The following is a 25,277-nucleotide window of genomic DNA, read 5'->3' as shown; positions in this document are numbered from 1 at the left end:
GTACCTTATAAGTGAGAATCCGTGCCAATTGTGCACGCACACTATCTTCTACCTTGAAAGAGTATTGAAACTCTTGCAACTCCATAATCCACTTTGAGATCCTAGTACCAAGATTCATTTGAGATGACACCTAAGGGAACAATTTTTCTGCAGTGAGAATTACAAAAGGTTTTGGTAGCAAGTAGGGTCTAAACTTTCTCACCACAAACATGAGAGAAAGCATCATGAGTTCTGCTTTTGTGTAGCCTCTCTCCAAGGCATTCATGACCCTACTAGCAAATTAGATGGGTCGCATCCTGGTACTGTGGGGATCTTGTTGCAGCAACACAGCACCAATTGTTTCCCTTCCAACACTAGAGCTAACAAAGAATGTGTACTCCCAACAAGGAGGCATGAGTGTTGGTAGCTCTGACAAAATGACTTTAATATTACAAAAATACTCTTCAAGATCATCAAACCATGCAAATTCTACTTGTTGTCTCATCTTTTGCAAAGGATGAACCAACTCCGAAGCTAAGTGAATAAAGCGTGACATATACTTCACCTTTTGAATGAATGAGATGACCTCTTTGAGATTCTTGGGTGATGGGAGCTCACTAAGAGCCTTTGCCTTTGAAGGATCCACCTCAATGCCTTTATAGGAAACCTTGTGACCAAGCAAGATCACTTCATCCTCACCTATGTGACACTTGTCGGGGTTGAGTTGACCTCCCATGTCATAGAGCTTCTTTAAACCTTCTTCTACCCTTTGTAGATGCAATGATTTTGAGCTATAAATGCAAAAATCATCAATAAAAACCCTAATGGACTTTCCAAAGAATGCTTGAAACACCATGTTCATGAAGCGTTGGAAAGTTGCAGGAGCATTTGTCAGGCCAAATGGCATGACTCTAAAAGCATAACAACCCCAAGGAGTGATGAAGGTTGTTTTCAATTGATCTTCCAATGCGATACCTATTTGAAAGTAACCCGAGTAGACATTACATACAGTGTACTTCTCATGACCAGCTACCTCATTTAGTATCTCATCCTGAAATGGAGGGGAAAGTGATCTCTTTTTGTTGCCTCATTGAGCGGACGGTAATCCACACTCACCCTCCACTTGCCGTTTTTCTTAGGAGTGACAACAACGGGAGAGACCCACTCTGAATTCTCCACTGGATAAATGAAACTTGCTGCTAGAAGCTTTCTTACCTCCTTGAGTAAAGCCTGCTCCTTGATGACTCCTAGCCTTCGTAGCTTTTGAGCCTTAGGTGTGACCTTTGGCTTCAACTCAATCTTGTGTTGAACAACATCTACTCCACGCATATCGGTGTAGTCTTTAGCAAAAATCCTAGGAAATTTCCTTAGCACACATTTGAACTCCTCTCTTTCGTCCTTTGTAAGTGTTGTAGACAACATACCTTCTAACATTCCTTCATCTTGCACATTTTGGTTCTCTTGGGAACCTAGTTCTTCCAAACCTGGGCAAGAGGTCTCTTGGTTGTTTGGCTTAAACCTTACCCCCATGAATTTGATGGAAGACTCCTCTTCAGTAATGCTGCCGCTACTTTCTCCTTCTGAAGTACTATCGGTCCAGCCTTCCTCCGTCTCACTTTGAGTTGATTCTTCATGGAGCTCCTCTTGGTGTTGCTCCTTCATGTCAAAGAAAACCTTCTTATGATTGTCATTCCTGCAAATTAGCTTTCCACTCTCCCAATCCTGCAAAGCTCGCATTTTCATTAGCCATGGTCTTCCTAGGATAAATGGGTAACCATTTCCTTTGGTAGACATGACATAGAAATCCACTGCCTTCTTAATGCCAAAGGCCTCTACAAAAACATTTTTACAAATGCCTACACACCTAGCTTTGCTATTGTTTGCCATCTTCACTTTGATTTCAGGTGTCTCATGGATGTGCATGCCTAGTCTTTGCATGAGCCCTTCTGTCATGATGCAAATTTGTGCACCCCCATCCACTAAACCTTTCCTAACCAATCTTCCTTTGATGTAACAATCTAGCACAGGTGTAATATCCTCGTTCATTTCAGCATGTGAAATTTTTACAACAGGAACACTCTCTTTTACCTTTCTCCTAGTGCTAACTGCCTTTGTTAAATCCCTCCTAACTTGTGGACATAATGCAAGAAATTGAGGCCATGAGATATCAGGACCCTTACCTTGCATGTCTTCCAATAGGTTGTATGGATCCATACCATGTCCAAGAGGGAATTCTTGGAGATTGATACGACATCGAGTCCTCTTGGTTTCCTTGGTCTCCTTTGCCTTCTTTTCTCGTCCATGATCACTTTGTGATGTGACTCCTTCTTTCTCCTTCCCTTTTCCACGGCCACGCTTAATGCCATTTGCTTCCATGTCAACCTCTTTTGAATTTGTCACCTCTGTCACATGCACATTTGGGTCTGGCAAAGGTGGAACTCCTTCCACTCCTTGTGGAGGTGGTCTTGCTCCATTTGGACTTTGTAGAATCCGTGGTTGCTGACTAGTTCCTTTACCTGCATTCATCACTCGGTAATTCAAGTTAGGTCTACCTGGCTCCCCACGGGGCCAAGGACAATTATACATCCCATGTCTAGACTCTCCGCAATTACAACATTGTAAGACTCTCCTAGGTCGTGGATCTCGATCTTTAGATTTATTTGCTTGTCCTTTTGGACCTACAGCTTGTGCAAGGTGAATTGACAGGCTGCTTAAAGATTCATTTAACTTCTCAATCACTTCCGCCGTTACCTCAGGAAGCTCCCTAGATGTTGATGCTTGCGACTTACCTTTGGGTCTCAGACCTTCTATTGGAACCTCTCCCCTTAAACACTTGAGTTTTCTATATTTCTCAGTAGCCCTAGTTTCAGCTACATCAAAGGTAGCAGGTGCACCCGTCTCAATTTTTATCTTAAGGTCAGGAAAGAGTCCGGCTATGAACCTCTCCTTCTTTAGGAACTCTGCACCATCACCAGGGTTAGCAACGTTTCTCACCCATACAGCCCAAAGACATAGAAACTCTTGCTTGTACAAGTAGTAGTCATCTAAGTCTTTTTGCTTATGAGAAACAATGTCTTGCCATAGTTTTTGAGTGTTTTGGGGATCAAAGAAGTATCTCTTGAAATGATTGACAACTTCCGTGTATTTCCGTTTAACTTCCTCAGGCAAAGAGTCAAACCAAGTGCTAACATCTTTCCTAAGAACCACCTCAAACATCTCTACACGTTCTTGATCAGTTACTATCCTCTTGATACGACAAGACATCTTGAAATTTGCTAAAAATAATTATGCATCCTCCCCAGGCTCTCCAAAGAAAAGAGGATATCCGGACATTTGGCATTGAGCCTCCATTGAATAAGCTTCAAAGTGACAACACGTTTTTTTTTTTTTAATAAGATTTACACGGTAATATTTTCTAAATTGAAATCTATTCTACAACAAAATAAAAATGTTCACATCAAATGACCTATGATAATCAATAAGAGGCAGGATGACAGGGTTTGGTGATGCCAGAATTTCTCCTACTCTTTGGGCACCAAACATGAACACCTTACGTTGTTGAAAATGGATTTTTCTACTAATTGCATTGTTTATTCTAATGTGTGGAGTGAAATTAAAGGGGGAAACCTCTATTCCTGGTCCATTATCCATTGTCTATGCATGACCTAATGCTTAAAACAAAACAAAAATATAAACATCCAAACTAAGGTCGTACCTAATGAGAGGCAAAATAAAAGGATTTACTGAAGCATTTATCTCGGCCAACCTAAGAGGACCTAAAATTCTATGAATTACACGTTGAAATTGCAACTTAGTACTAACAATTATGTGTACCTTTTGCCTTGCAATAGGAATGAAAGGATCATACAAATTCTCGTGATTCATGCAAACTACTTGACTATGCTAAAGGTTGATTCTACACAAAAATACACAAGCCGTCCTCAGTGGGGGACACCAAAATTGAGGCGGTCCGGGGCGGGCAATAAGAGAGGCGACCTCTAAACACCCCTCAAGTCTCCCGTGCTGCTCAATTGGGGCTGGGGCAACCACAAGCACAACAAAACAACAAACCCACAGCCAAAACCAAACAAGATAGGGGCACCACCTAGTTATGGTATGCAAACTAGGACGCAAGAGAGATTTTGTCACAACCAAGAAGATACACCACAAAAAACACACACAAGCAACCTCACACAAGACACACACAAAATGGACTAGAGAGACCTAGAGCAAAGGGAAGAGAGAGAGAGGAATGGATCTTGCGTAATACCTTATTTGTGACTTGCAAATGGAGATGGTTCGTTATGTTGGTATCGTAGAGCTTGTACAAAAAACTCACTCAATGCTTAGTGAATGCTAAAATTGCCAACACACACACACTGTCTTAGGGTGTGGGAGACCTCTCACCACAATACCCTCTTACAATGGACACAAAATTGGCAATGAAAACACACTAAAACACTTTCTAAAGCAAGATCAAACGATAGAACTCAAAATACACAAGTCACCTTGAATTCACTAAACCGTATCGCACAAGTGGAAGGACGAAGATTTGAACGTTGAAGCACGCCTTTGATGCACCAAACCTCAATTTATTGATGATGGAGGAACATATACAATAGTGGTTTTGAGATTTTGAGCTCACGCTCTCTCACTTGCAATGTGTAGCTTGAAAGCTTCTCTCACACCAAGAGTGAAGCTCACAAAGTGGTTGCTACACCTAAGTCTCTCCTCACGCATAGAGTGTTGGGGTGCTATGTGAGATATTGGAGGTTGTTTTACAAGAAGGAGAGGGACCTATTTATAGGTTGGATACCCCTCATTAAGATTATTAGAAATCCTAATTTACAAGCTAACAAATCAGGATTATGATTTTTTTGAATATCAGAACATTGCGGGCCTTCTTTGTCTGCTTGAGTCATGGATGTGGGCTCAAAAAAGAGCATTATTGATGGTGGATAAGGTGAAAGTAAAGTTTTAAGTAAGGAGAGAGAGAGAGAGAGAGAGAGAGAGAGAGAGAGAGAGAGAGAGAGAGAGAGAGAGAGAGACAGTTACTATGTACATATCTTGAGGTGGGGTGTCTTTTATGGTTAGGTCAATGGCTATTTTGTGTTAGTATGTTAGTGGTTAGTGTTAGTAATCACTAGAAAGTTAATGTTACATTTCCAATGGGTATAATGAGGTGTATGGTTGAATGAAGTGAGGAAATCCTTGTGATGGTGAAGCTTGAAGAAGTTTTTGACTTACTTGTGTAGGTTCTCAAAATGACTATCGATCTTCTTCTTCGTCTTCTCTTCTTTACTCCACCGCCACCAAGGTTGATTATCGTGATGAAAATGGTAATTCCATTGATGAGATATCTTGATTTGCAGAGGTTAAGCATGGTACACATGCTGAATTTATGTATATATATAACGGGTAAGATGGAATTGTACTTTGGAGATAATAGAGAGAGGCATAGAGATGGTGTATGTACATGGAGAGCTCATATGAGAGCTATGGGAGTAAGTGGGGAGGTTAATGGTGAAGAAGGTGAGAGAAAACATTGAAGGTGCAGGTTTGAGTGAGGGATTGAGAGGAATGTGTGTTTGTGTGTGTGTGTGTAGAAGTGTGGAAAGAGGTGAGACAAGACTATGGGCTAATTGTGAGAAAAGTGGGCAGACTGGGGTCCACTCAAAAAATCATAGCTCACCGGTGGTTGCGCCAAAAATCACCAAAACTTTTGAGGTGGTTACTTAGCTTTAATTCCACATTTTCTCTTTTGACCACCACTCCAAATTTGGAGTGGAGATGGGTGCCAAAATTCTCACCAAAAAGCCTGTGTTTTATGCCTGCAAAAGTCTTTTAGTGGCCCCCTCCTTTGTTGAATTTGTACAATGCATCCAAGAGTGAGCCCCTCCTTTGTCATATCATAATACAAAGCATCCAAGTTGCCCTTTACACATGCATGGAGGAGGATTATTGGTGAATAAAGCAATATATACATGGTGGGACTAGTGTATGGATTATTCATGGATTTTAGCTCAATGAGCACATGGTGTTAGAATAATGAGTAAAAATGATAATAGAAATATGGAGGAATTATGGATATGGAAAGATAATGGAATCATATGATGTGGTCCCTCTTTGTATTATTTTGGGTGAAAGAGGAAAAGGTATCTAAGTAAATAAAAATAATATAATAATGTGACTAAGAGAGTAGAAATCGATTTTTTGTTTTCACAATGGTGAGGATAAAAATGTCCGGGTGATTTGTATAAAAGAAAAATATGAGGTTAGAGATATACACATTGGCAAAAGATATACTTATGGTACAAGAGGATGAAAGAAGGCGTGCATAGGTTTAATAAAACACACACCTAGGTATAAATATTTAAATAAAATACCAAAATAATTGTAAAAAATCCCTATATTTAGGCCATATATACAATGAAATATTTACACACAAAAAAAGTCCATAATATACTTTTCTTTTTATTTATTTTTGATTTTTTTGGTTCAACTAGCCCAGTGACTAGCTAATTGAGGGTTTTTAAGGAGATATGGAAAAAGTCCCGTAACTCACGCACGCTTATGTACAGTGAAATGGTAGGGATAGCCATAGTGTTTGGGTTATTTTGGTAGGGTGAGGTAGCTCACTATGACAATTACGGAGAGCCGAAAAGCGGCTAAACCATTTGATTGGGGATAGTAGGGTGTACTATGACGATGTAGAATGTGAAGTTCTTCACAGACTTCTGTGAGCAAGCCCTTTTTAAACCCTGGACCATTATCAAAAACAATCTCCAAAGGTGTGCCAAATCTACAACAAATGTGAGTGTAGACAAATTTGCTCACTGTCCTCTCATTTATCTTTGCCACACTTTGCGCTTCCCCGCCCCGGACCGCCTCACTGCCATTGTACGTCTTTGCGGAGCCATATTTGGTTTTATTTGGCAGTCCCAGCCATTTCTGAGACTTGGTCTGGAAGATAGTTATTTCTGAGACTTGACTATACAAGATTTGCATAAGCCTTCGTGTGAGGGTCGATAGCGTGAGGTTTTATTGAGCTGGGGGATTCTCAAATGTGGAGATCCTTTCGATGATACAGGTAGCTGGACCACCCTTTTTGTGACCTTGCCATAGTCTATGTACTAGTGATCCTAATTGATACTCGGGTTCTATTGTTGGCAGTTTATGCATACATATATAGTCTATATTTTGGGTTCTTACTGCTCTACTTCTGGGGAAACTCTGTCAAAATTTTCCCAAGTTATGATGGCTGGTCTTTTGGTCTTTTAAGCCATTTATGCTGTTATGCTGCTGAAATTTTGGCAAAATCAGAGGATAAGTCAGGTGTGCCTTCTTGGGAGCTTCATGGTTGACTATAATGGATAATCACGACAGACCTCAATTCTCTCATTTTCATTTAACTCAAAGAATCCAAATAAATTTTCATGTGTCCAGGAAGATTTTTTTCCAACAGCACATAGTCTTTATGTTCAGGCCAAGAAGATTAAGAGAGATACTAGAATGTCCTTTGCTTGTTGTAATTCCGATGATTAACTATGAAAACTCATTTGATGTGCATGTGTTTGTCCTTATCTAAAGTTGAGCTCCATTGAAGTTTCTGGGAATTGAGTCAGTCAAAAGTTTTGGGTTCTTGCCCGTGTGTTTGAAAGGGTTCTCAAAGCATCGTAACTTGGGTAGCCATGGCTTTCTCTTATCTGGAGTTTCATGGAAGAAGTGATGAAGATGTAGAAGACTTTTTGGAAAAGATGGAGGTTGCCTGCATTAGCAACTAGATTCATGATCTGGCACAGATGTTACGTCTTCTCCAAATCTGTTTGAAGAGTGATGCACGAGTTTGGTCCAAAGCATTTGAAGAGGAGTTGTGTGTGGCTTATCCACCTGTAAGATTGAGTTGGGACAATCTACGGCATGGGTTGAAAGTGGAGTTTGTGAAGATAGAAGATCCTGACAAAGTGTGGCAAGAAGTACAGGGTTTGGTGCAAAAGGAAGGTGAGCAAGTAGATGCGTACATACGTAAGTTTTCATTGGCATGGGAGCGGATGTGCAAGGCCTTAGCACCACAGGTACCTCCACCTGACATGATGAAGAAGGACAGGTTCTTGGCTGGTCTTTGGGAGAATATACGTTGGAGAGTGGAGCTAAAGAAGCCTAGGACATATGAAGATGCACTAGAGGTAGCAAGGAACAAAGAGTGGAAGTTGAGGAAAATGAGCCAGCTAGGGGTGGAGTCTTTGCCCATGAGGTTTGAATTTCAGCCTATGGATTCTTCGCAAGGTCGCATGCCAGGGGTTCATCATGAACCAATGGTTTCTGTTACTCCTCAAGTTATGCCAGCAGTGGTCACTACAGCAGTGCAAGATGATGGCCTAAGGCAAGACATGAGGCAAGTGGTAGATTTAATGAAGAATCTCAGTCTAAACATGCTAGGTCAAGTGGGAAATAATCGAGGTCGAGGGAGGTATGCAAATCAGCCAGGAGGTGAAGAAAGACCTAGAAATGGTGTTGGACAAAGTAATGGTAGGTTCTGGAGGCAGACACCCACATGTTATAATTGTGGAGATTTGGGACACATCAGCCCGCAATGTGATAAGCCACCAAGGATGGGGGGAGACATGTATCCATTGCCAAGATAGGTGCTAACTACGTCAAATGATTATGGCATCGAAATTAAGGGAGAAGAAGGAACAAATGGATTAACCCAAGAGGAAAAGGGAAAGACAAAAGTGCTAAGTGTAGTCACCTTGGAGAAGGCATCAAAGCTAGAGGATACATTAGTGATGCCTATTGGGAAGAGAACCACAGAGGACAAGGAAGGAAGAAGTGCCCCAGGTCCTAGTAAGAAAAAGGGAAAGAGCCATGAAGGTGAGGATGTCAAGGCCAAGAGGAAAAGGAGGGCTCGTTGCAAGTTTCATGTTTCAGATTTTCCACTAGGGGATGGGCAATTAATCTATGACTTGAAGGAGGATCTGACAAGCAGGAAGGCAGATGTTACTTTTGGGCAGCTTGTAGAGATTATTCCTAAACTAAAGAGACAATGGAAGAGGATGGTTAACCCAATGGAGAAAGAGCCAGAGAGAGGTTCAGTGAAGGTGTTGGCAATGGACGAGCTACCAGACATTTGCCCAATAGTAGATGTGTGGCATAAAACAAAAAATCTAGGACAAGGTTATGTGGATGGCAGAGCCTAAATATGTGTCATAACACACTCATGCCGGCAGGGTTGGGAGCATATCATATTATACTGGGTAGACCATGGTTACGTGCAGTGGGAGCCATTCAAGATTGGAGACGTGGTACGATTAGCCTCTATGGAAAAACAGGTGCCAAGAAGCTATACAATATGGACACAAGGAAACGATTGGAGGAGCCTTATGAAGATGAAGATGAGTCTAGTGATGAAGACTATTCCACTGTGACTGATGAGGATAGTGACAGCACTACCAGCAGTGATGAGGATGCTGATGTTGAATTTCTTTTGATGGACAAAGGAATCCAGGAGTCTGGTGTAGTCGCATTTGCAAATGAGGTTGAAGATGAAAGTGAAGGGCCTTATGAAGTGATTGAAGGGCTAATGCAAACCAAGGTTGAGTTTTCAAAGAAGCAGGAGTTGATGACACAAATGATCAGTGGAGACCTCTCAACTATGGAGAAGGCAAACTACTCGTCAAACGGAGCCCCAGTGTACAAGATACCGAAGTTTAAATCTGGAGTGTGTAGCAGATTCCCAACGGATAGGGCAGCTGGGGATAGGTGGCCCAGGTAGGTGTGAGCAGATATGTGTGTAGTGCTCGAGTTATCGAGCATGCCTGTCTTCTCGGAATGCGAATCGGAGCTCTGGTTAGCAAGATATGGCGAGTTGAAGATTTTGCGGGGGTCAGGTCTGTGCTCATTTGACCGCATGAGGACGTGCCAGTTGACAGTTTTTTGGCCTCGCCAACGTTCTCGGTGGTAGTATGTACCATGTGGAGCTAGCACGAATTGACGACGCATCAATCGGATGCTTAGTCGGCAAAATACGGCAAGACAAATTCGGGAGCATTTGACAATGAGAGGTTTGCAGATGCTTTTTGGCTTTTTTTGCTTCCTTGAATGACGGCATTGAAGATCCCAAAATGGGGCATGAAGCAGAGAATTTGAAAAGTGGAATCAGTGGGTTGGTGGTTGGGCTCGGCGGCCGTCCCATAGGCCAACTGGGCAATGCATAGCAAAGCACCCAATGCAAACCAAAAAAACGCTTTTTTTCGAAGTTAAAATGGGGTTTTTTTCAAATTTTCAAAGGTTTTGAAGGCCATGGGCCAACAACTGCCACGTGGTGCCAGGACAAATCCCATATGTGAAGGACCGAGGCAGTGGGACGTTGTATAAAGGACAGTGCCAATGTTGGACGGATACGCCGCGACGAACGTCAGCACAACGAGAACTCACCTAACAAGATTTGGTAGCTAAGGACGAAGCTCGACCCGCAGGCGCGTGGAAGCAAGCATAAGGTGTCAACCTACACTCAACCGACTCCTAACTAATTCCTACAGAGGTCTTTAGCAATTGTCTAAGTCACAGCCTTCAAGAGTGCATAAGAGGAAACTTCCTACAATGCTGTCTAGAGCCGAACACCCATCAAACAATCTCAAAACACCACAGAACTTGAAGGAGACCCTACTAACACCAATAGGTCTCTCTCCCAAAGGTCTATGAACCAAAACCCCAACCCAAAACACCCGGTGCAAAATCACGTAGGATGTCTGGTCGAAATTTGCGAGTCTTCGTTTTCGAAATCTAAAGTGCCTAATGTGTAGCTCTACTCAATGTGAATGCGTGGATATGCTGCAATGCAAAATCGGACAACGTATGCTCACCAAATCACCAGATGAAGCTCGTAGAAGGAGCTTGCCAAACCGGACCGTACGTGCGCAATGTATGTATCGGCGCATAGCTCTCGTCGGGGGAAACACACTGCACCTCTCCGCACTCGATTCCGACCACCGGTGCACACGTAGCGTCGAGATGAAGCTCACACTCTCTCTCGTACACAGTACGCTCACTCACAGACTTCTTTTAAAAATGACAAAAGGTTCTTGATTAAGGTCAAAAAGTGGTATATATACCTTACAATTCTCAAACCCTAAAGTTCCAAATCAACCATCTACTCAATCTAACTATCAAAACTGGGATACAATCTGGAAACTTCTGTAAGCCCCAATATTTACAAGGTGAAAAATTAGGTTTCCTCAATAAATGAATAATTACAAAAAATGATAATCTTTTGAGTAGTCAGTTTCTGTGGGGTGTGTCCAACCTCTAACAGCGTGGCCCCTATTGGACGCACACAAGAGGAGGAAAGAGAGCTCCATGAGCTCTTGGCAATGACGCCCGTGTGGGTGGCGAAGCTCTGGCGCTGCGTTGGGCGGAAACACCTAGATTTTGGAGGCGGTCGGCGAGGCAGAGCGGCACAGTGGCATGCCCGCGTGGCGGTGAGAAGATGGTGCACCGTCCTGTAGGCAGATGACGTGGCAAGACCAAGAGGGGGCCATTCCCGCGGCCAAAAGGACCAAGTGTTTAAAGGGAGCTCCCCCACCCAATAGCGACATCGCTATTGTGAGGCTAGGGGAGGAGTCCCATGGAGGCAAAGAGATGGGAGAGGAGTGAGCCAGGAGGCCACCAAGTGGCCAAAGCAAAGCAAAATGGAAGCCGGACAAAGGGTGGCCAAGGACCAAAGAGAAGATTGGAGGAGTCGAATAGAGAGGGAAAGTCAAAGTCAAGCTAATTGAGTAGTGCAAGGCTAAGCCCAGAGAGGGTAAAAATTGAAGGATAAAAAATGAAAAAATGCCAAGGGGCAATAGCGACATCGCTAATTGCCCCCCCCCCCCCCCCCCCCCCCCCCCCCCCCCAAATGCAAAAGAGAGAAGAGAGAAAATGGAGCAAGGCGATGCCCCTCTTCCCAAAAGATACCTCTTCTCGTGCCCCCACTGAGGAGTATGCTGATGCTCCTAGTTGAAGTTGAAGCAATGATTCTTGTGATGCCAAAGGTGCGGTCTTTGAAGAGCAGGTGATGCTAGTGATGGCTTGGGTAGGATTTCCCATTTTCACTGGGGTTGAAGATGCGGGAACTTGGCTTCAAGACTACGGATTGTTTGTGTTTCAAAGTGGTTTATCGAGAGAAGATGGTGCGGTACAGGTGTTCCCGCTCTTGGTTCGTGGTAAAGCAAATCTATGGTTCGACAGCCTTGGGGAAGAAGAAAAAGTAGATTGTGAGGCCCTAGCGGCAGCTTCTCGAAGCAGATTTGTTGTGGACGCACAGTTAGATGAGGTAAAGTGGAAGCTAGACAGTTTGAAGCAAATCTTGGAGGGAGATTTTCAAATGTTCGAGTGGGAGTTCAAAGCCCTTTGGGGAAAATTGATCAAGGTAATTGTTGCAGAGAATGCCAGTTTTTTGAAATTGTGTAAGTTCATGGATTGCGTGCATGAGAAAGTGCAAGATAAGGTGGAGCTAGATGACCCAATGTCGTATGAAGAGGCGGTAGCTCTAGCGAGAGGGCGAACCAAGAAGATTTTGAAGAAGCGTGAGGCTAGGCAGGGTTTGTCAAATGCAGTGTGAGGTGGTGGTAGCGGAGCCGCAAATGGTGTACAGAGAAGTGCAAGTGCGAGAAGAACCAAGGGTTCTTTGGCTGCAAAGAGACGGGATGGTTCCTATGCCAAAGATGCTGGGTAGAGCAGTTCCAGTTGTGGAGGAAGTGCAGGTGGTTCTAGAGTGGACAAAGGAAGTGTTTCCAAGTTCGAGTGCAGCTATAGAAGCTCCAATGAAGTGTGGTAAAGAGCAAGGAGTGTGGTTTGCAGACGAAGTTGAAGCGGGGAAGCTAGAAAAGGTTCTCGAGCTTGAAACAGAAGAAGAGACTGTGTCGAATGACAGTAGCTCTATGGACGTAGATACGAGATGGGAGACTGAGTCATCCCAATCCAGGTATGATGAGTTTGACCTCTTACATGTGAGTGGAGAGGTAGTGAATGTGTGCGAGGAGCAGCATGAAGTGCAAGCCGAGGTGCTTAGTGAAGACCAAATGGAGCAGTCTAGGCCTACAGGTAGTGAGGAGCACGTAAAACTGGTGTCAATTCCATGCTAATGGCCATGATGATGAAGGTAGCAGTAGGGTATTCCATGGTGGTGCAATAGGTGCAAGGTTTTGCCAAAATGCGTGGAGCAGTTGTACCAATGGAAGAGGACAAGGAGAATGTGATAGAGAATGAATTTCTCTCTTCCTTGGTAGAGATTGATGATGCAACGGTAGAAGAGCAGGTAATTGCAACGGACAAGCAAGCGGTGCTTATTGACCTTGAAGGACCAATTGACAAGGAGGAGCTCGACGATGCTGGAATTGAGTGCATGGCAGGTGAGAGGGCGGAGCAGAGTCAAAGTTAGAGGTGATTCCTATGCAGTCAATGCCCTCTATGACATGTGATGCGGACTCCAAGGCGGTGTCCAAGCTTTGTAAGGAGGTCTGTGAGTGGTGGTTGAAAGGAATGGTGATAAAATCAGCTGTGCATTATGTTGTTGAGTAGGTACAGGATCTGCTAGACGAGGATCTAGCTTACATGGATGGGTGGGCGGGTCAGATAGGTCGTGAGTGTCAATTGAGCAGGATAGTGAGCACGAGGGTGCTCTATTTGGTGTTCTTGGAGGTGCTTGGTTGCGAGTGGGCAGTTTGTCAAGGAATGCTTGGAGTGGTAGAAGTATGTGGATGGAAGTTTGGTTATGCAGTTGGATATGTGCCTTGGTGTGGCGCTAAGCAGGGTTGTTGCAGGTGGGTGGAGAGTACCAATGCAAGGTGTTTGACCCAGGAGGGTTATTACAGGTAAAGCAGGGGGTTGGGCAACCCGCATTAGCAAAGACGGTGGGTAGCAGGTGCTAGCGGTGTACATATGTTAGGTGATTTTGCAGTGTACAAAGAGTCTGTTTTTGATGTCTAGTTTTTTAGTGCAATAAGGCCATGTGTGGTTGGACATAAATGTTCAACGAGGGAGTGGGCAATGATGGTGCATCCAAAGTTGTTCCGAGCTAGGAGATGGTCTATGCCAGTAGAGGTAGTAGTTGAGTGCAGTGCAGAAGGCTAGGGCAGGTACCAGAACCCTATGCAGCCAAAGGATAGCAGAGGTGTATGCTCGATGTGGTTTTTTAGACCAAAGGGTTGCTGTAAAGAGCCAAGCAGGTTGGTGGACTTTTGTGCTCGAGATGTGGATTTTATGTGCTAGAATGTGGTCTTCAGTGTGCTTTCCAAGCCGGTCCAGAAGGCTTGTCAAATGGAGCCCCAATGTGCAAGATACTGAAGTTTAAAGCTGGAGTGTGTAGCAGATCCCCGACGGATAGGGCATATGGGGACAGGTGACCCAGGCAGGTGTGAGCGGATACGTGTGTAGTGCGCGATTTGTGGAGCATGCCTGTCTTCTCAAAATGCAAATCGGAGGTTGGTTAGCAAGATATGGTCAGTTGAAGATTTTTCGGGGGCCGACCGGCGTCTGTGCTCATTGGACTGCATTGGAGGACGTGCCAGTTGATAGCTTTTTGCCTCACCAATGTTCTCGGTCATAGTATGTACCATGTGGAGCTATCACAAATTGATGGTGCATCAATCGGATGCTTAGTCGACAAGATACGGCAAGACGAATTCGGGATCATTTGACAATGAGACGTTTGCAGATGCTTTTTGGCTTTTTTTGCTGCCTCGAATGACGACCTTGAAGATCCCAAAATGGGGCAGGAGGCAGAGAATTTGAAAGTGGAAACGGTGGGTTGGTGGTTGGGCTCTACGGTCGTCGCATAGGCCAACTGAGCAATGCATAGCAGAGCACCCAATGCAAAAAAAAAAAAAATGTTATTCAAAAGTTAAAATGGGGTTTTTTTCAAATTTTCAAAGGTTTTGAAGGCCATGGGCCAGCAGCCAAGATAGAAGGTACGATAATAGGATACGGCATAAAAGGTAAATCCGATTTCAGTCAGACTTAATCCAAACTACCATTCAGATTCAAGTCGGTTTAGTGAGGGCGACCGCAGAGTCACCGAATGAACTGCCTGCTGCATGTCGGTCGAGGCATTGCAGATGTCCACAACAAAACAGACACAACTTATTCCATCGCTAGGAAACCGCAAGCAACAACGGAAATCACGCACCTCAGGAAACAAAAAGAGAAAACCAAAGCATGTTGTAATTGCCACGTGGCGTCAGGACAAATCCCATATGCGCAGGACGGAGGTAGTCTGATGCTGTATAAAGGCAGGGGCATGTCTCCTATTGGAAGCACACAAGAGGAGGAAAGAGAGCTCCATGAGCTCTTGGCAATGGCGCCCGTGTGGGTGGCAGAGCTCTGGCGCTGCGCTGGGCGAAAACGCCTGAATTTTGGCAGCGGTCGGCGAGGCGGAGTGGCACAGTGGCACGCCCTCGTGGCGATGAGAAGATGGTGGGCCATCCTATGGGTTGATGACGTGGCAAGCCAGAGAGGAGGCCATTCCCGCGGCTAAAAGGCCGAAGTTTTTAAAGGGAGCTCCCCCACCCAATAGCGACATCGCTATTACGAGGCTAGGGGAGGAGTCCCATGGCGGCAAAGAGATGGGAGAGGAGTGAGCCAGGAGACTGCCAAGTGCCCAAGCAAAGCAAAATGGAAGCCGGACAAAGGGTGGCCAAGGACCAAAGAGAAGGCTGGAGGAGTCGAATAGAGAGGGAAAGTCAAAGTCAAGCTAATTGAGTAGTGCAATTAGGCTAAGCCCAGAGAGGGTAAAAATTGAAGGATAAAAAATAAAAAATGCCAAGGGGCATTAGCGACATCGCTAGTGCCCCCCCCCCCCCCCCCCCCCCAAGTGTAAAAGAGAGAAGAGAGAAAATGGATCAAGGCAGTTCCCCTCTTCCCAAAAGATACCAAAAATGGGTGCCATATGGACCAATTAAAGTGCAATTTCCCAAATTGAACCCCCCACCCTATAAAAGTAAATAATTAATCAAATTAGGGCCTTCTTCTTAGTTTTTTTGGCCTAGTTTTTCCTGGCTTTTGGGCCGTTTTGAAGCCTGCAAAGTGGAGCTTTTGGACAGAGGAGTGTGCCTGTCAAAGCCCTTTGTATCTCTCTTGTGTAAATGGCAATGGTGATGGCACTGTGAGTGTGCATAAGTGTTTGGTGAAGTGCAATCTAGCACTGTTTCCCCTTCTTGCTATTGTTTCCCCTTCCCCCCTTCTCTTTCGCTTGCTTTCATGTTTCTCCTCAGTGCCGGCTGTGTGGAAGTGTGTGCCCCCCCGGACCGACCGTGTTTTGAGTGAGAGAGTGAGATTGAGTTGCTGTGAGTGTGTGTAAGGGTGGAGACAGGCAGTGGCAACAGGTGTGCGTCATGTGGTGGTTTTGTGGAGTGTGTGAGTAGTGGTCATCGAGCAGGTGGTGGTCTGCTAGTGTGAGTTGTGTGTTTGAAGGTGTTTTTCAAGAGGATAGGGGTGCTGTGAATGCCCTGAGCTATAGAGGCCCTTGTGTTTGTGCAGGGCGTTTTCCCCCATTCCCCCTCTCCAATGGCTTCTTTTGAAAATATGAGCGAGTGTTTACCGGGTTTGGTGTGCATCCGTCTATCATGTGTCAGATCGTTGTATCCACCAAACATTCCTCCCTTCCTATTCATTGCACGTCCTCGTGCAATCTGTTTCTAAGTGTAGTCTATTGTCTTCTCTCGAGCATTGCAGTGAGGTGTCTGAACTTCTCTGCTCATGCCTCAATCTCTACTTTGGCGGCCAACTCTCTGAAAGGGTTGTTGCTGACAGTACTTTGATATGCAATATGGCATGTTGGAAGATCTTTTGTCATGGGATTGAATATGGAGGAGTCCACTTCAAAAAATCCGGTCATGAACGCCTCCTCAAAGGTCTACATGTAGTGAGAGGGCAGGAACATGAATCTTGCATACAATCCCATGATGATGTTCCTGCTTGGGATTTCTATCTTCGTACTCCAGCAAATCCCTCTTGTGCCTTCCACGAAAATCTGCGAGGGATGCTTTGCTGCCTCTATATCATTAAAATATGTGATGCAGGTGATTAGCATCTTGAAAATTTTCACGAGCATCTGACATGCGAGATCTGGGATCTCCTTCATCATGTTAATCACCCCCTTGAGAGTCTGAACCATATACTACTTGGACGGTGGGTGGCTTTTGAGTGTCTTTGTGATAAGTGGGCAGTTCAGCACTGACGGCCTTTTGCTTTGCCAACAGTAAAAGCTATCCCAGGATCGCTGTCTGTTGATGGGACACTAAGTTGGGTCGATCCTGAGATGCTGTGGAAAATTTGCAACTCTGATTGGGCTTGGAGCTGTGCTTTCTCTAATCCCTCTATTCTTTGCTTTAGTTGTAGCTTTAGCTGTAGCTTTAGCTGCCTTAGATGCGTCTCTTTTAGTATCTTCCAATTCCAGCCCCCGTAGGTTGTAAAGAGACCTTTGGCATTGAAACTGGAGCTTGATCTGCTCTAGGTGAGCATCAATGTCAAATAACTCAGGTATTTATGCTCCTTCCTCTATTACAGCTTGTGATCGAGGCGATCTTGGCCTTTGCTGGATTTTTTGGCCTTGATCTGATGTTTTAGCCTCATTAGTTGTTTTTCTTTAAGTTTTAGATCTTCTATAGCTGCAAAAGTTTTGGTAGGCTTTGGTTGTGCTGCCTCTGTTTCTTGATCTGAGTTTTTTTTCCGATTGCCTCTTCTCCGCTCCTTGCTCTGGCAGGTCTTCAACTTTTTCTTTTTCTTTTATTGCAGTCTCTAGAGGTACCCTAGTTTCGTTAGGAGAATCAAACTCCTCACCCTGCTGGTCGTGCGTATCTTGTTGTTCCTCCCCTTGTGAGTTATCTTCCTCTTTTCTACTTTGAGTAGATTCGTCAGATGATTCAAGATCATTAACGCTCCTGTGGTTTCTTTGCTTCTTCTTTCTCCCTTAGCTCCATCTTTTTATTGAGCTCGCTATGAATTCATTGTCTCATGGTACTAGCAATCTCTTGTTTTTCCTCGGCAACTTGTCTTTTCTGCTGCTTGATCCTTTCTAGAGAAGCTGTCTGCCTGCGTAGCAGTGGAATGTTCTCTTCTTCTTCTTTCTCGTTTTTATCATCAGCTTCTGTTCCTTGGGTTTCTTCATGCTTCTATTGGTGGAGTCTTTCCCTCAACGCCTTTTCTTCTTCCATTGTCCTCCTCGCATGAGTAATTGGGATAGCTTCTGCCACGTGCACATTTTTCTTCCTCAATCGCGTATATCCATTAGGCAAAATTTGGACTCACAAAGGGGCCCTTTAAGGAGTTTGACTTCACCTCTCTCTACCAAAACGGGCGCATGGATACATTTTTGCAAACAAAATCCAAAGTTGGTGGAGGTTTGACAGTTAGAATGTCCTCTTCAAGCTCTATCTACTGATATATAGCACGCCATGAGATTCCTCATATTTTAGAAGATTCTTTTTTTGATTCACTTAGATTCCGACAAAGTTGTCACATCATAGGTGAATCAAAAAAAGAATCTTCTAAAATATGAGGAATCTCATGGCGTGATATATATCAGTAGATAGAGCTTGAAGAGGACATTCTAATTGTCAAACCTCCGCCAACTTTGGAGTTTGTTTGCAAAAATTTATCCATGCGCCCGTTTTGGTAGAGAGAGGTAAAGTCAAACTCCTTAAAGGGCCCCTTTGTGAGTCCAAATTTTGCCTAATGCAAGAGAGTACTAGCTGCTGTGCTCCTACTCTGAAGACTGGTACTCCGAAGGAGTGACTCTCTGTTGAGACCCAGCTTCCTGGCTACTCGAAGCATCCGACTCGCGCTTTGCCTTGTTTGCTTAGATTCTAGTTTCAACTTGGTGAAGGTCCGGCCACATGTCTTACTGCTCTTTTAGACCTATGAATCATATCTATCTTCACTTCAGTGGGTGGTAGATCATCAATCATCCCTACTGCTTGATAAGCAATACGCATCAGCATTGGTCCCGCATTCATGTAGGCCTTGCTTTTTTTGGCTTCCCTTTAGGTTTTCCAAGCCCATTGCCATTACTACCACCATACGGTTCTGTATATCTGAGTGGCTTCTACACTTCGAAGTGTTGCAATATGAGTCACAACGGTAATTCAGTTTTTGAGTATATCAAATCCTGATATGTCAAATTGTGGCCTCTTTGCTTCAGGAAAGCTTTATCGTTATCTATTGCCTTTGTCTTTTGCAATAGATTGTGCATCCCTTGCTGCAAGTGGAGGGCTTCATTGATTATTTATGCCGTGATCTTTACCTTGACTACTGCCCAATCTTTGTCAGTTAGAGTGGCTTCCCCATTGTGCTAAATTGAACTTATGAGCTTGTGAGCCCGTTCCCTAGGGAGATAATCGTAGGAAGCTATCTAACTGTAGGCATCTGCCCCCTGCTTGCACTTCTGGCTTTTGGTGAAGTGTCCACATTTCCCGTGGAAAGATAGTGGCCTTTACTATTTCTCCGTCTACAGCTTGAAACCTTCTGATGAATATGTTAACCAATGTTGCTTAGAGTACCTGTTCTATGATATGAGCGTTCTCATTTGAGGAGATATCTGCTATCTCATAAGGTGCAGCATTCCACTCTTGTGCTTTCCTTTGAGGAATCCTATGGTCAATTTTAGCATTGAAAATAGGTTTAAGCCATTCATCAAAACTGTCAAAAAGTTGCAAACTTGACTATAAAATGAAAAATGAGCATAACTTTGTCAAAACTACCCCAATTTTGACCAAATTTCACCAGTGCATCTAGGATTACTATAGGCACAAGGGCATCATGTAATGGATTATTTTTGGTAAAAAGAAAAATGGATCTCGATCCATGTTGGGAGGAATTTTCAAATTCCAGCTAGGGAAAGCTATTCCTAGGCATATGGAGATGCTACTATGCAATTTTCTATGTATTTAGGGTTTGAGGTACATGGACTGAAATCCACTTTGAAGTTCTGATGATACCATATGGTAGCGTTCATCTAAATGATACCTTGGTCCAAAAATTTTGGGATTTGGATCAAGTTTGACACTTCGGCTCATTTTTGGAAGTTCGTTACAGACTTAGAGATTTTTTGGCATTTTGAAGTGGATTTTGGAATTCAAATGGCTTGAAACTTCATGGCTTGGCTTTCTTGAACATACAGGATCAGATGGCATGTGTTTTTCATTGATTGAGCAAAAAGGTACATGGATCACGATCCATGTTGGGAGGAATTTGGACACAATGTCTTTGCACATATGTTCTTATAGGTCTTCCTAGTACACTGGTGAATTTTTTTCAGATTTGGACATGTTTTTCCTTAGTTTTCCCTATTTTCTAGTTTATGGCCATGTTTTTTCCGTCTTGACCATAACTGTTTCTTGGAACAATTTTTGGGCACAAGGTTTGCCTGATATGTGTCATTGCCTTGATTCCCCATGATTTGGGCCTGTAGTTCACAGCTTTGCCTGGCTACCTATCAAATTCCATCAAAATTTGAATCCAATTGACGAGACAAATTGCTTCCGACAAATTTCACCATTTTGCAACAAGTATTTTTTTTCTTGGTTTTGATCCTACAAACATCCTCAAGTTACATTTCCTTGTTGATAGGCTTCAAGGAGAGTGTGAAGTCTCTTTAAGACTAGCTTAAGTAGCACTTTGAAAACTTCTCAAGAACTCTGCTTTTATCCCTTCTTCATAAGTTTTGTTGGCATCCTACCATTTGTCCTTTCCTTGAATTTTTTGTTGGAATCCTACCCTTTTTCTTCAAAAAATGACCAAAAGACCATTTGCAGCCTAAAGGTGGCCAACCAAGAGGACTTGATGATCTTAAGAGCAATTTTTGTGATTATTTTTGCAGTACCATTCATATTTTTGGATTCCTTAGCTAGTGAGCCACTTTTGCCCTGATTTTGTCAAAAAGGAACATGGATAGCGATCCATGTTGGGAGGCATTTTGAAATTCCAACTATAGGAGTTTGTTCTTGACCACCTGTGGGTGCTCCTGTACAAATTTGTTGATTTTAGGGTTTGAGGAACATGGATCGTGATCCATGTTCCAACACCTTTTACTGTTGGTTTTTTCCTTCTTGATTCTACCAGCTATTTGGGGTCTACTGGTGAAAGGTTTTTGGTTTTTCATGAGTTTTGGAAGTCTCCATTGGTCATGTTAGTTTGTAGATTTTGTGACTTTGTACTGCTCTGATCTATTGTTTTGGCAATGTTGTTGCAGTATGGGACATACACACACATTCTTGGAAGGTTAATGATCACTTGTCCAATCTAGTGTAATAAGATTGACCGAGGTGGTCACAGCAGGCAGAAGCAAATCCAAAAACTCTATGCTTTTGTCTCTCTCTCTCTCTCTCTCTCTCTCTCTCTCTCTCTCTCTCTCTCTCTCTCTCTCTCTCTCTCTCTCTCTCTCTCTCTCTCTCTCTCTCTCTGTGAATGCAAATGAGCTTATGTTGCCCCATTTGACTATATGTTCCTAGTCTACCGAAGATGCCCCGTTCATGCTTACCTCCATTGATCATATCTTGTTGTTCATATCACCTAAAGTTCGAACCGTTCTTCAATCTGACGCTCGGTTGACAATGGTGTTTATCTGTAGTTTTGAACCTTTAGAAGTTGGCTCAAAATCCATCTTGTACCGAATCTTTCCATATTTGCCATGCTCAAAGTCCTTGCATTGAAGTTTTGGCGTTTGCTTTCAAAAGTCAATTTCAACTTTCCTAGCACAACTTATCAATTTTTGTTGATTATCTATCGTTTTTTTCTTTTTTGTAAAAGAAAATTATTTATAATTATCATTAGTTGGCAAAAAATTTTCTAGAATTAGTGTAACCTCCCCTACATACATATTGTCGGTATGGCTCATGATTATGCCGGCTAAGAGTTTATAAGGCTCTAAAAAACTTGTTCTGAAGAAAAAGAAAGGAAAGGAAAAGAAAAGAAATAATATAATAATAATAATATATACAAATAATAATCCTGTCACATTTTCCCCCCTTCCTGGAGTGAGTCGTCCCAGATGAATATGTGTTAGAGTGCATGGGAACAAAGTACGTGTCTATGCTTAGCCGTATAGTGTGGCTCTATGATGCTGATGGAGCATATCCATGGGGAAACAAAATGTTGTGCAAGAGAGGGGTGCTGAAAAATATGTTTCGTGGCTACTGGTGGCGAGGTCACATTGAAGTTGTGTGGTCCGGACAGTAGTAATTCTAGAAGACGCACCCTGTGTTTGACGGTGAGGTGCAAAAGTTGTGATGGTGGTGGTTGTTTTGCTCGAGGTCTTTGTTTTGGGTGCCAGTGAAATTGCTTACTTGTGGATTCCCTAGAAGAGGCATCATGTGAGACAGTTTGTTTTGGTTTCCATACCCATTGACATTTTTTGGTTGTTAAGGTTTATGTTGGATTAGCATATGCCGTCCGACAAAAGCCGTAAGTGGTTTGGCGGGGCCGATTCTATATTGAGGCAATGTAGGCTGATTTGTATTTCTTTGTCGTTTTGTTATCCACAATTTCTTAGGATCGTTTTGCATGATGGATTTTTTAACCCATGTTTTCTTGACCACGGTTGGGGAATATCGTTAAACTAGTGTATGTGGGGATGGTAGAGGTTCCCATACATGGTCTGTTTGTACAAAGGGCGTGGCAAAAGATTGGTCCTCTTGTTTGAGCTGTAAGGTATTGTCCTTCCAGTTTGGCATGGCTTGATAAGCGAACATCCATGGCACTTTCAGAATAATTTCTTCTTTAAGATCCCGATCGTTGACCACATGAAACTGATGCGGATCAACTTTTCCATCAATAGGATTGGTAAATTTATGTGGCCTAGACTGTCCATTGTGCCTTTGTTTGCTACTTTGAACCCCATCATTTTTGGCATTAGAGGTTCTTCTCTGAGCTCTCTAAAAGTGGAGTAGTTAACAACATTGGCTCTCGCCTCGGTGTCCACCAATGCTTGCTTCCTGCTAAAAGCTAGAGATTTCGTGTTTGATGTATAATTGATGGTTGTCTTTCTATCTGTAGTGACCCGATTGTGAGTAGAAGAGTGACCTCTTTGCTCCATCTCGGGACCATTTTGATGTTAAACAAATACGAATCCGAAAGATCATCATCGACACCCTCAGGTGCTTTCCCATGATATAGTCGTGAAAGATGATCTGCTCGTGTGTGTAGTCCCCTTTTTTAGGACTATGGTGAAGTCAAACTCAAGCAATAGTATAAACCAACAAACAATTCTTCCAGTGTTGCAAGGTTTGTTTACTAAATATAGCAGTGCTTGGTGATCCACGAAGAAAACAATCTTGTTTGCAAGAAGGCAGTGTCTGAATTTTTTGATAGCATAGTCATTCCCAGACCTTCTCTTTCCATAGTGGTATAGTTTTTTTCTGTGTTGTTTAGCTGTTGACTAGAGTAGCAAATCGGAAAATCCATTTTCTTCTCTCCTGGCTGGGCTAGTATGCATCCTATGGCATAGGATGATGCATCAACATGAACATGAAACATTTTGCTCCAATCAGGGGCTTGGATCAAAAATTAATTGCTGCTTCAATTTATGGAAATCTTGCTCGCATTCTTCCATCCATTTGAACTTAGCAATGAGGGCGTACAACGGCGGCTTGGAAAAGCACGTTGAAGACCACATTCTAGCACATAAAATCCACATCTCGGACACAAAAGGCCACCAACCTGCTTGCTATTAGAGCATACATATATATGAAACGCTTGTAGTACTCACAATGCCCCATAAACGCCTGCACTTCCTTCATCTTCATTGGTCTTGGTATTTATACCTTCTCTTGATTAGTGGAAATTCCGTTTTTGGACACAATGTGGCCCAAAATTTTACCTTGTCTTACCATGAAGACGCATTTTTCCGGGTTTAAGCACATACGATATGTTCTGTACTTTTCAAAGACTTTTCCTAGATGAGTTATGTGGTCACTTATTTGATGAGAATGAACACAAAGATCATCCATGTATATCTCTAGAAATTGTCTAGGATATTCCTTGAATGCATGACTCATTAGTCTTTGGAATGCAGCAGGGACATTGGTCAAGCCAAAAGGCATTGCTCTGTAGGCAAGTATACCCCACTATGTTGCAAAAGCTGTCTTATGCCGATCTTCTGCTTTAATTGTCAACTAATGGTAGCCTAAGAACCCATCCAGAAAACTATACGCCTCTTTTCCTGCTACCCTCTCAATAACATGATCCATTATTGGTAGTGGATAGTTATCCCTAGTGGTGGCTACATTTACCTATTTGAGGTTTACACAGACACACAGTTTTCCATTTTTTTGTGTACTACCACAATAGGGGACATCAGCCTTATAGTCAGCAATATGTCTCTCATTTGGTCCAGTGATCAGAAAATCATCAACATAAAGAACCACAATGAGAAGTACATCACCCTCACGCTTTACATATAATGTGCTTTCCGTTGGACTGTTACGAAAGCCTTGTTTAACCAAATGAGTGTCATGTTTCTCATACCAAGCATGAGGAGATTGCTTCAACACACACAAAGCCTTCTTACATCTGCACACTTTGTCCTCTTGTCCTTTTATGACGAAACCGCGAGGCTACGTTACATAAACTTCCTCAAATATGTCACCGTTCAAGAAAGCATTAACAATGTTTGATTGATGTACATCCCAACCAAAATGAGCTGCCAATGCACATAGAAAACAGACAGTCATACGACAAGTGGGAGAAAAAGTATCTTCATAATCTATGCCTTTTCGCTGTGCATAACCCTTTGCAACAAGTCTAGCCTTATTGCGATCGATCTCACCATCCGGATTGCGTTTCAACTTGTAAACCCACTTTGTACCAATGGCTTTTTTGCCAGGAGGCAAATCACATAAAGTCCATGTGTCATTTTCTATAAGGGCATCATATTCTGATTACATGGCAGCCATCCAATTTTCTGAATTCTGTGCTTCATCAAAAGATAGAGGCTCCTCAACATCATATAAGCTAGACAAAGCCAAAGCATAACAATCTGATGCATAAGATGCATGGTGAGATCCTGAACGAGTACGACTAGACAAAGGTACATCCAATTTACCATCATGCTAAGTGTGCACCAGCCATTTTGGCATACCTCAAGCCTGCTCATTTTTAGCCCTTTCCTCATCAAGTACATCATGTACATCTGCATCAGTAATAGGCTGATCTGTAACATTTTAAAAAACCCCCCATAGGCTGTACATTTTCCTCATTGGAAATTACATTCGTATTTCCATCATCACTGAAAAGAGGCAACAAAGTGTCATAAATGTCATGTG

This window comes from Adiantum capillus-veneris, chromosome 24 (genome assembly GCF_014529385.1).
Source record: "Adiantum capillus-veneris isolate H3 chromosome 24, ASM1452938v2, whole genome shotgun sequence".
In the NCBI taxonomy this organism is placed as follows: domain Eukaryota; kingdom Viridiplantae; phylum Streptophyta; class Polypodiopsida; order Polypodiales; family Pteridaceae; genus Adiantum; species Adiantum capillus-veneris.
The sequence above is the reverse complement of the archived record's forward strand: the minus strand, read 5'-3'. Positions refer to the sequence as shown.